The sequence below is a fragment of the Balaenoptera physalus genome (genome assembly GCF_965194825.1).
Source record: "Balaenoptera physalus genome assembly, contig: HAP1_SCAFFOLD_595, whole genome shotgun sequence".
NCBI lineage: Eukaryota > Metazoa > Chordata > Mammalia > Artiodactyla > Balaenopteridae > Balaenoptera > Balaenoptera physalus.
Genome location: NW_028126147.1, coordinates 447,634 through 459,944, shown reverse-complemented (window position 1 = coordinate 459,944; position 12,311 = coordinate 447,634). Strand labels below are relative to the sequence as shown.

Here is a 12,311-nt window from a genome sequence, read left to right as displayed (position 1 = left end):
AAGGACGGGGGCGCGCTGCCAACGGCGACGCGTGGCGTCATGCGTCGCGGGGCGCGCCTCGGCCTGCGCGCTTGCACGCGTCCTGGGAGCCGCTGACGGGCCTGCAAGCCGGTGCGGAGCCGGAGGCGGGCCGCGGGGGCCCAAAGACGGAGAGGGCGGGGCCGGCTCCGGGACCGAGGCGGCAACACGCCGAGCGAGCGCCTGTGCCCGAGGGCAGCGATGCTGTGGTTCCAGGGCGCCATTCCGGCCACCATCGCGTCGGCCAAGAGGAGCGGCACGGTCTTCGTGGTGTTCGTGGCAGGTGATGATGAACAGGCTACACAGATGGCTGCAAGTTGGGAAGATGAGAAAGTGACAGAAGCATCTTCAAACAGTTTTGTTGCTGTGAAAATCGATACCAAAAGTGAAGCCTGCCTACAGTTTTCACAGATCTATCCTGTAGTGTGTGTTCCATCCAGTTTCTTTATTGGAGACAGTGGAATTCCCTTGGAAGTAATAGCAGGAAATGTTCCTGCAGATGAACTTGTTACCAGAATCCACAAAGTCCGGCAGATGCACTCGTTAAAAAGTGAAATATCAGTGGCAAATAGTGGCCATTGAGAAAGTCAGTCTCTACTCCATCCACCTCATTTGATCAGAACAACACTTCTGAAAACTGTCAGTCCAGAAATGTAGAGCTCTGTGAGACACCACCCACTTCTGATACAAAGTCAGATTCTGCAACAGGAGGAGAAATTTCAGGCCAGGCCACTGTGTCTCCAGAGCCTGGTGGATGTTCAAATCAGAGATCTACAGAGGAGCTCACCGTCAGAGTGGAAAGACTAACCAAACAACTTGAAGAAAAGAGAGAAGAGAAAAGGAAAGAGGAAGAACAGAGAGAGATTAAGGAGGAAATTGAGAGGAGGAAAACTGGAAAAGAAATGTTGGATTATAAAAGAAAGCAAGAAGAAGAATTAACAAAAAGAGTGTTAGAGGAAAGGAACAGAGAAAAGGCAGAAGATAGGGCAGCTCGAGAGCGTATAAAACAGAAGATTGCACTGGACCGTGCAGAGAGAGCTGCTCGTTTTGCAAAGACAAAGGAAGAAGTAGAAGCTGCTAAAGCTGCTGCCCTGCTGGCCAAACAGGCAGAAATGGAAGTCAAGAGAGACTCTTCCACAACAGAAAGAAGCAGTGTTGCGAGAATTCAATTCCGTCTTCCTGATGGTTCTTCCTTCACAAATCAGTTCCCTTCTGATGCTCCTCTAGAAGAAGCAAGGCAGTTTGCTGCACAGACTGTTGGCAACACTTACGGTAATTTTTCATTAGCAACAATGTTTCCCAGGAGGGAATTTACCAAAGAAGATTATAAAAAGAAATTACTGGATTTGGAACTTGCCCCAAGTGCTTCAGTGGTACTGTTGCCAGCAGGAAGACCAACTACATCCATGGTACATTCTTCCAGTGGCGACTTTTGGACATTCTTGGGGACAGTACTTTACCCATTCCTTGCCATCTGGAGATTGATTAGCAACTTCTTATTTGGTAATCCTCCTCCTGCACAGACCTCGGTGAGAGCAGCATCATTGGAATCCTCAAACCTTGCATCCTCTAGCAACTCAGAAAAAACGGAACCAGTCAGAAAAAGAGTGCTGGAGAAACGGGGGGAAGACTTTAAAAAGGAGGGCAAGATATACAGATTGAGGACTCAAGACGATGGTGAAGATGAAAACAACACTTGGAATGGAAATTCTACTCAACAGATGCAGTGTGACAAGGACAATATGTGCAGCAATCATTGTTTCTCTTATGATTTAATTCAACTGAAATTCTACTGGAGAAGTGGGCCTGCTTTATGTTTTCCAACTCATCTACAAAGTGTCTCTTTATTCCTGCTTAGTGGGTTAAAGTTGTTTAACCTCAGATAAGTCAAGAGATAAAATAACTGGCTGCTAGGTCCTTGTATATGGTAACCAACTGCTAGAAGCCTAAAATAGCAAAAGGTCTGCGACAGCCTCCCTTTATCAGCTTTCTTGTTTAGTATTTCATATGCCCATTAGCCCTGTGCTCTCAGATGATATGTTTTGTTTAGGGCTGTTTTGCTCCAGAACTCCTCAGCCCACACAAAGTAACTGGTGTGTCACTGAATAATTTGATCTTGAGTCAGAGCATTTTAACTAGCCAATCAGATGATAATTTGGGTTTAACTTTTCTCTTCTTGCTCATCAGCTGCAAGCAAAATCTTGTAGTTTTTAATCTTACTTAAACACTGGATAAAAAAAATCTTTTCCAAAAAAAAAAAAAAAAGAAACTGGGGCTTGTTTCTTAGCAATCCTTCAGGGGGGCAGTGACACCCCATGTGGTATTACTGAAAATGTGGCATGGCTCTGGGGAGGGGACCCCAATAGTAACTCCAGAAAATTTATTTCCGGCCCTGTGAAAAGAGGCTGACACCAGAGGTTAAGTTTAATAATAACAATCATCATCATCATCTATCTTGTATGCTTGAATTTGTGAATTGCGATTCATACCTACCATGTACTCTTTTTTTAAAAAATTAGTTTATTTATTTATTTTTGGCTGCGTTGGGTCTTCCTTACTGCACACGGGCTTTTCTCTAGTTGTGGTGAGTGGGGGCTACTCTTCGCTGCGGTGCACGGTCTTCTCACTGTCATGGTTTCTCTTGTTGCAGAGCACAGGCTCTAGGCACACGGGCTTCAGTAGTTGTGGCGCACGGGCTGAGTAGTTGTGGCTCGCGGGCTCTAGAGTGCAGGCTCAGTAGTTGTGGCGCACGGGCTTAGTTGCTCCGCGGCATGTGGGATCTTCTGGGACCGGGGATTGACCCCGTGTCCCCTGCATCGGCAGGCGGATTCTTAACCTCTGTGCCACCAGGGAAGTCCCCATACCCACCATGTACTCTTGATTCCTACACTAGATGATAAACTTTGGGGAAGCGGGACTGAGATTTGCTCATATTTGCAGAGTGATAGACACTGTGACCTAGACATGGTGCGTGTCCAGTAAGGATTGAATTGAATGGTGCTCTGTAATTCTCTGCATTAAATTAGGCATTGCCTCTGGAGCTCCCTCTGTAAGTCACTCTGCAGCCTAGAGAGTTCTATTTGGTATATTCGCCCATCCAGCAGCAATCTGTATCAATCTCTCCCTTAAACAGTCCAAACTCTTCCACCACCACCTTCCCCTTTCTCCAAAGCAAACATCATAAAAACTCTCAAAGCCCAAGTCCTCGAAGGAAAGAGCCAGAGGAAAGGTATGTGCCATGGCAGTTTTTACCTGTGACTTCACTCAGAGTAGATCAATGTGAGTCTTGTTCTATCTTCAGATTCCTATGGGCCAGCATGCAATTTCTACTATTCTACTCCAAAGGCAAAGGGGAATGCCCATGTTAGCAAGGACATCTGAGATCAACACTTACCCGGTTGTCGAGGGTCTCGACTGTGACTTTGTCATTTTCCTTGCTCTGGATCATACCTTTCACATAAAATTCCTTATCATCCACTGCAAAGCAAGCTTTCTTAGAATCAAATGGGCGATTTTGAGCCTCGATTCTCTCCTTCTCTGATTTCCACAGGTAGGGAGCTGCTTCTCCAAAAATGGCCATCTCTGCATCAGAGCTCATGACTGCAGGGGCTGGGAAGACCAGGCCTGCTGAGTCTGGAGCTTTGGGGAGCTCCATCCTGTTATTTCCATTCAGACAGGGGGCCAGATTCAAAAGTTCCTGGGATTAACTTACGTTCTGAGGAATCCAGGACCTGGTATAGGGGCCTAGAGTGGGCAAGTGGGGGTGAGCTAAAGGAGATATTTTACTCCAAGAAAAAAGTTTGAGGGGACATCTCTTAGTCCAGCTCCAGGTGTGGAAGTCTAAACCAATTAGAGGAAGCCAAGCTGAGCCTAATAAAGGAGGCCTCAGAAAATACTTCCTTAATTACACATCACATTTGAGCCTCATGATCTCGGTGTCATTCCCAAATCTTAAGGGTGTCTGAAAAGAATTACTGGAATGTTGATAATTCCTAGTAGAAAGTTCAGATAGCCCAGTGAAAAGTAATGACTTGAACATAAAGTACTGCCACACTTGTTTAGCCAATTACAGGCAACAAGGTGATAGGAGACGTTATGGCCTAGTGCAATGGTTCCAAACTTTAATATGCGCCAGAATTACCTGGAGAGCTTGTTAAAACACAGATTTCTGGGCCTCACCCCCAGAGCTTCTGATTCAGTAGGTATGGGATGGGGCCTGAGAATATGCATTTCTAGCAAGTTATTAGGCAATGCTGGTGGTGCATTCATCAGCTGATGGTGAATTCATCATTGTGGTCCAGGGACCACACTCTGAGAACTGCTGGTGTAGGGCCTTCTGACTCTAAGAGTGGTCCTTGAACACGTTGCATCAGCATCACCGAGGAGTTGTTAGACATTCAGAATCTCAGAACCACCCCGCATTACAAAACCAGAATCTGCACTTTAACAAGATCTCCAGGTGATTTCTAGGCATAGTAGAGTTGAGAAGTACTGGGCTTAAGGCAGGGGTCTCCAAACTTTAGTTATGTGTAGCAGTGTCGGGGTGTGACAAACAGTGTTTAATTAAATACCTGCTTTAGAACTCACTGCTTAGCGTGTGTGTGTGTGTGCATGTGCGTGTATGGTGTGTTTATGTATCTTTCTGCCTCTCTCTCTCTGTCCACCCTCCCGCTCATACCCCCCGTCACTTCTTTCCAAACCATCCCCTTTCACAGACCTTCTCTTTATGTGTTTTCCTTGCTTAGAAGCTAGAAAAATTTGGCTTAAAGTCCCGGCTCTGAACTTGGTCGAACCACTTAACTTCTTTGGGCCACTAATTTCACTTAAAATGAAGAAGCAAGCCTAGCTCATTTCTAAGGCCCCTGCAGGTTGTGTGACTTTTCTGGTTCCTTTTCCTCATCTGCATTTGCTTTTCCTGTTCCCGCTGGACCTCTTCCCGTATCCTTCCTGACCCTCTACTTTTTTTCCCCACAACTCTTCCCCTTCTCCCTTTCTTTCTCTGCTTTTTCCTTTCCATACATTCTTCTGTAAGTGACCATAAAATAGAGTTCAATTACACACATGTATCCCCATATCTCTCTTAAGAAATAGTTCATATGTTTTGAATAAAGCCTTTTATGTTTCCTATTAAAAGTGGGAAAATTGAATATTTTATGGTTGTCTCTTGGAACTTTCCCCGCCCTCCATCTTACACTTTATGAAATTACTCTTCATTGGTAACTGACTGTTGTTTCAATATCCCTCCTTGAGATTCTGGGGGGATCTAGTCCTACAGAAAGAGGAGCAACTGCTTCCCTCTGGATCTTATTCAGGATAAGTTGCATTTCGATGTTACTTTGGCCAGCGGCTCTGCTGAACCATCTGTGTGCTTGTGGTTAAGTTTTCATAGTTAAGAGATTGGAACTCAATATAGCACCGCAAAGAGGACCTCTGGCTTGCAGGCTTCATGCGGTTTAAATTTTCTCAGTTACTGCCTGGTGGAGAGGAAGAATTCATCCATATTGTTTCCTCATCTGTGAAGATAGTCCCTACTTTTGTGGCTTAAGTGAGTTTTACGACAGCAGCAGTTCTCAAGCTTTGTTTTCTCAGAACCCCTTCACACTCTTAAAAACCATTGAGAACCCAGTGAGTTTGGTTTATGCAGGTCATATCTACCAATATTTATGGTATTAGAAGTCAAAATTGAGAAAATCTAATTCATTTAAAGTTCCTATCAAATTCATTGCATGTTAACATTAATGACATATTTTTATGAAAATGACTATATTTTCCAAAACAAAAAAATTAGTGGCAAGAGTACCATTGTTTTTCATTTTTGCAACTCACTTTAATGTCTGCTGAGTAGAAGATGGATGGGTTTTCATGCTTGCTTCTGTATTCTGTCTGTTGCTGTATGGTTTTTTGTTTTTTGTTTTTTGTTTTTTGGTTAAAGTAGATATAGAAAATCTTTCACAGATATATAATTTGGAAAAGGAAAGAGTATTTTAATTGCCCTTTCACATAATTGTGGAAATTCTTTTTAGATACTATACCAAAACTTGACACGTGGTAGTTTCTGTGGTAGTTCCTTAAAGGCTAGTTGCAATGTGGAATCTGAAACCATATCAACAAACATTATGATCTGTTGGTCTGTGCTGAACTTTGAATGAAACTTTTACCCATGTGTAAACATCATACATTGATCATTTGGAAAATATTGTTCACTGAATTATACAGAACTTCCAAATATTGGCACGTTTCATTATACAGTATAAAAAATCACAATCATTAATATCAGTACTGATCTCATTAGAAAATTAAAATATTAGGACGTTGTCAAGCTAGTGATAGTAGATACAAGTCTTCCAAAATTTTAATTTTTGCTTGAAAACTCAACTATATCATTAGTAAAAAATACTGTCAGTAGTTTTCCTTGAAAGGATAAACACACTTCACTGCTTTTTGAGAAACTGTGTGCCAGATATACAAGTCTGAGAAACAATAGTTTGTCCTCTAGTCATTCTTTCAAGTAAAAATGGTGCTTCATGAATCAAGTGGCTGGTTCATCTTGCAACTCAGACAACTGCACATGTGTTTTTCCTTGAGACAAATGTCAAAGTCCAGTGTGCAGAAGGAGTGCTTTTCATGGACTTCCTGTTTGATCATGTAGAATATTACAAAGATGTGGATAAATTTGAGATGTAATCAAATTAATACTCTCCACTGCTGCAAATTTTAGGTCATTTTTCAATGAAGCTGGCTTTTAAAAAAAATTATTTATTTATTTATATTTATTTTTGGCTGCGTTGGGTCTTTGTTGTGCGTGCAGGCTTTCTCTAGTTGCGGCGAGCGCTACTCTTCGTTGTGGTGCGCGGGCTTCTAATCGCGGTGGCTTCTCTTGTTGCGGAGCACGGGCTCTAGGCGTGCGGGCTTCGGTAGTTGTGGCACACGGGCTCAGTGGTTGTGGCTCACGGGCTTCGTTGCTCCACAGCATGTGGGATCTTCCCGGACCAGGGCTCGAACCCGTGTCCCCTGCATTGGCAGGCGGATTCTTAGCCACTGTGCCACCAGGGAAGTCCTGAAGCTGGCTTTTTAAATTAAAAAAAAATTCTTTTTCACTGTCAGTGTATGGCTGTGAAGAATACTATGACTATTAGTACAGCTTGGTGCCATGTCTTGATTTGTAATAAAGTGTCAGATCGTCTATCCATCCTTGCTTTTGCATCATTAAGTCAACACAGTGAAGAAAGCACATGGCATCTGGATATTATGAAAATTGTTTTGACCTCATGTACCTCTTGAAAAGTTCTTAGGAATCTCCAAGGATCCATGGGCCACAGTTTGAGAATGGTTGCACTATAGTGTGAGGGAATCTCATCAGGCTGCAAGTGTATGATCTGATGTCATTTAGCTTGACTTAGTGTTCAGCCTGCTACCAAAAGTGTTGAAAGTTGATCCACATCAAAATCATCTGCAACAGAATCTCTGTGGTTGGGACTGAGGAAACTGAATTGTTCTCAAGGGCCTCAAACACAGTGATGTTTGGGAACATTATTTTGCTTTTATAAAGCCACTCTTTCCAAAACCATGGCATAGTCCCAATGGTCAAATACAAAATGATTTTAGGCAAATATTCCTTAATTTTAATAGTTATATTAAAGTCTATTACCTTATTTTAGCAAAATGTAAGATGCCATCGATTGTAAGATAACCTATTTTGTGTCCCACTAATAAAGGAAAACACCCTGCTAATTACAGTACTCCTTTCATTGATTATAAGATGCATCCCAAGTTTAGAGATAATATTTTGTGAAAATGTGAAGAAAGTTAGAATAAAATAGAATAATATGGGCTAACGACTTAGAGACAGTGAAATATCTGTTTATAGTAGTGATATAAAGCAGTGTTTCTCAAACTTTGGTGGGCATAGGAATCCAACTGGGAATCTTGTTGAAATAGATATTCTGATTCAGCAGAGCTGGAGTAGAGTTTGAGATTCTGAATATCTAAATGTCTCAGCTGATGCTGAGATAGACGGTCCAGACTTTCATAGCAAGCATATAGGGTAACTTTGAAAAACACATCTAAGAAGGAAAAGGAATCAAGGTAAATTAAAATATTAAGTGAATTAGCAGTACTGGTCTTAAATGGGTATTGCAAAATTTGTGATAGTAGTATAAGAATGAAGTCTGAAGTTGGGGAAAGACTACAATGACTCATGGTCAAACTATACCTTTAGGTCTCTTAGAAAAACAAGACTTTCCATCTGGGATTCAAGTCACTGCGTGTGTTGAGGTGAAGATTTTTCTTCTTCCACCCACAGCTCTAACCATGACTCAGAATCCAGTATCTCCTACTTTTACTGCCTAGATGATGCATGAGTTGTCTCAGCGATATTCTTGCAAATGTGTTGTCCAGCCTACTCAAATGCCTTCAAGATGACTTTTTTCCCTTTTGAAAATTTTGGAAAATCATTTGGGGTAGTTTCTGCAGGCCAAAGATACTTCTTGCTTTAAACTGAAATCTGGCTCTCTGTGACTTCAGGATGTTTGATCCTCCTTTCGGCTCTCGGTAACAACAGAAAGAGTTCAAACCTTCTCCCCACAAGACAACACTTCACCCATTTGATGGCTGCTCTGGGTTCTCCTTAGCTTTTTTTTTTTTTTTTTTTTTTTTAATGTGGACCATTTTTCAAGTCTTTATTGAATTTGTTACAGTATTGCTTCTGTTTTATGTTTTGGTTTTCTGGCTGCAAGGCATGTAGGATCTTAGCTCCCCGACCAGGGATTGAGCCTGGAAGGCGAAGTCTTAACCACTGGACCTCCAGGGAAGTCCCTCCTTAGCTTTTTCTTTTCCAGGCTAAGTAGCCCCAGTGCTGTCTTCATCTGTTTCTTCCGTGATGTGCTTCTGCATCTCCTTTACCATCACAGTAAGCACACTCCTGTTAATCTCTTAAGTGTGACATCCAGACCACATGTTGTCCTCCATCAGCATGTGCCCTCACCTCTCCTGACCTAGGTGTCATGCCCGAGGTGGTGACTGCCCTCTGGCAGCCTCCTTACACCGATGGCTCACCACTCACTGTCAAGCAAAGCCCCTCAACGCACGCTGTGTGCGTCCGGTTGCTAAGTCAGATCTTGTCCCCATATTTATACAACTGTACTCTGGGACCCAGGGCTAAAACCATGTATTCTTGGCTGATAAAACTTTCCCTTGTTAGGTCTCATCCAACTCTCTTGGCATGACTCATGGTGTCCCTGGAAACTCTACCCCCCGAAAGTCCCCTAATTATCTGCTTCTTGGTTTTGAGAGCTTGACCTGCTTCCAGCCCTACACAGCTGTGTCCCTCCAACCATCCCCTCTGTTCCTGTCTTTAGGGGTCTTCCAATGGGGATGGCCATCCCAGTCTCCCTGACCTCCAGCACCACCTTCTGAGTGCTCCCCAACCCCTCTTACTGCTGTCAGTGCGCTATGACACTGCTCTCAACTTTCAGCCCTCTCCTGGGAATTTCTCAGCTACTGCATCTTGTCAGCAATGGTGTGGTCATGACTTAATTATACTTTGGTTTCCTTGGTCCTAATTCATCTAGAATTACTTCCAATAAATACAAATCTTGAGGTGGGGGAGTAATTTTTTTTTATTACTACAGTGGACATAGGTTTGAATCCATTTCTCCTTATTCTCTCAGCATCATTTGTGAGTAAAGACACAGCTCAGGGGATTCACGGGTGCGGCCTCTGCTCAAAAAACAGCAAAGTTAGACTTGTGTGAAGACTGAATCTTGAGCCTACGAACATCATGTTTGGGGCCAACCTAAGTATATTGACCTGGAGCTTGTGTGTCAAAGTTCTGCAGTGTGTTTTATTCCTGTTAGTGTGATGAGCAAATTTGCGAAACCCTGCTTCCTTAGCTGCATATTTTGTAATCTGCCTTTAGAAATACTTAAGTAATGGATTTTAATTTCATCAGTTTCAGATTCCTATGAGTGTGGCAAGAATGAGAATGTGTAAAACACTGTTTGCTAATTTCAATTATTGTATTCCCAATCAAGATGAAAGTGACTCTTACCTTCTTGGTTTCCAAAGCAATGGTTAGTGTCCTTCAGGAATGAAGTGGCTTCTGAGAGAGTGATTCCGGAAATCAAAACTAAACAAAACAAAGAACAAATGAACTATGAAGAGTTTAAATAAATCTAGAAATTGTCCTTTTCTAAGTTTAGCTACATTTAAATAGTACACAGTGGATGGTGTGGGATGGAAATAGATTTTCCATTTTTCCCTTCGGTTAAGTCATCATTCTTTAAATAATTGGGTAATTACAGCACTGATTAACAATTTTTTTGAGTATCTTCTGTGTGTGCAAAGTACCATGTCAGCTCCTTAAGGGGGTATAAAAAAGGATAAAGACAGGCTCTACCCTAAAGGAATGCAAAATTTAGGAACAGTTAAGAGAAATGCTCAAATAAATCTTTGAACAAGGAAGAATAATACAAATTCTGTAAGCGTCTAAATGAAGTGTTATGGGGACTTAGAGAGATGATGCTTCCGGCTGAGGGTAGGGGGCCGTGAGGGGTCAAAAAAGAAAGGAGGGAGGGAGGGGAATGATCCGGATTGTAACTTGGATGCTTTTAGACCAGAAGTTGAATTCTTTGGCAATGAGAGAAAAGTTGTGAATTCTGGGCAAGACTTCTTTAAGAGGTCTAGGAAGGGCACTCTCTTAAATATCCTATATTCTCTTGGAGAAGATGAAGGTAGGGTAGCTGATAACTTATTTGGGACTAAGGAATCTCAGTCCAGAAGTTGATAACCTACATGAAGATCTCAGGATACCATAAGAGTCTGAATAATTTTCAATATCAAATTTAACTTAAACTTCCCATTTACCACACAGTACTTTTATGGAACCTGGGGAACATGTCGTGAAATACCATTTAGGCAGGAAGAGACATTTCAACGCTTGCTTTCCTACTTTGGTCGCGTACTCTTGGTCTCTTCCTTTTATGAGTCTCTAATAATCTCCAGCTATATCCTAAAATTCTCACAACTTTCTCAGGAAAAGATTAAATGATTAAGTATCATATTCTGAATCCTTGGTTCAAACGAAATCACACTTGGAGGCAGAACCTCGGTTTTCTAATGCCAGCTCTGTAAAGTAGCTGTTGTAATTTCCTTGAGCTTTGGTTTCCTTCTGTAAATGAGACAGATGGACCAGAAAATCCCCAAGATTTCTCTTAACCCTGTGAATGTACGACAGAAGGTATTCTGGTGAAGATGGTGGCCAGAAATCAAAGCATCGCAAGCTCCTAAAGCTATAGAATCCCTCTGAGGGATGCTCCTGCAGTGTCAGACATGACCCAGCCCAAAGTCCACAAGGCATGCCATGCATGAGCAGTCTGGAAACTGGTCATTAATAAGCAAACTAGGATGCATTCTGAGATGGATAAAATGCATGGGAGAATTTCTTCCCGCAATCATCTCCCAGAAATCCTGACATAAGAAAAAAATTTACATAACCAACCACAAAAATTTCAAATAATACTTCAAGGCAATCACAGAAGAGATATCACAAACTAGCATGTTTATTTGCTAACTGCAATTATAATATTGACCTAAACAATTAGAGGGGTAAGCACGTATTATATTCAGCTTTATATCCTGCAGGTTAGTTTGTGTTTTTTTGGTGTCATAATTGCTTATATTCTTGTCTTTTTACTCTTTGTAGAAGCTTCTTGAAAGGCCTCGCCATCTTGTCTCCCATATTGCCCTTAACACAGTTCCTTACGCTTAGTAGGCCCTCAGCAAAGGCTGCTGTGTTGCCTTCTCTCCTCTCCAGGTAACCTGATCAGGTATAATCACAGCTACATGGAGCAAAAAAGCGGGCACTTGTGAGCACTTACCTTGCGATGCTGTGGTCGAAGCAGTTTCGAAAGTGTGGCCCCCCAGCTCCCTTTATACTCCCAAATGCGCAAGCCCAGCACTCTAACGTGGATGTATTGGGGGATCACCATTTACTCCTTAGATGTAAATGCATCGTAGCCCTGATCTTTCACTCTTGTTAAGTTACTTGGATAAATGACCAGCGGAGGCTGTATAATGCCAAGTCAGCTGCGTAGGGATTTTGACGTTGGACACAGATCTTTGAGACTTAGAGAGTCCTAGAGGCCGAGCAGAACTGGGGCAGAGTGTGCTAAGAAGGTCAGCGAAGGGCAGAGCCACAGGGTGAATTGTCAAGCGAGGGATGATCAATAGCATGGATACTAAGTACGTCTCCTTTACCCAGCATCGTAAACATGAGGTGCTGTGCGCCTCTTCTC

General features: G+C 42.4%; 1 pseudogene across 1 annotated transcript; it reads left to right on the top strand.

Annotated features, from left to right (window-relative positions):
* The first annotated feature begins 204 nt into the window (after positions 1-204).
* On the top strand, positions 205-11,886 carry LOC309653559 (UBX domain-containing protein 4 pseudogene; annotated as a pseudogene). The gene is made up of 2 exons: positions 205-1,818; positions 11,831-11,886. The product of its transcript is annotated as a UBX domain-containing protein 4 pseudogene (transcript).
* Positions 11,887-12,311: the final 425 nt, after the last annotated feature.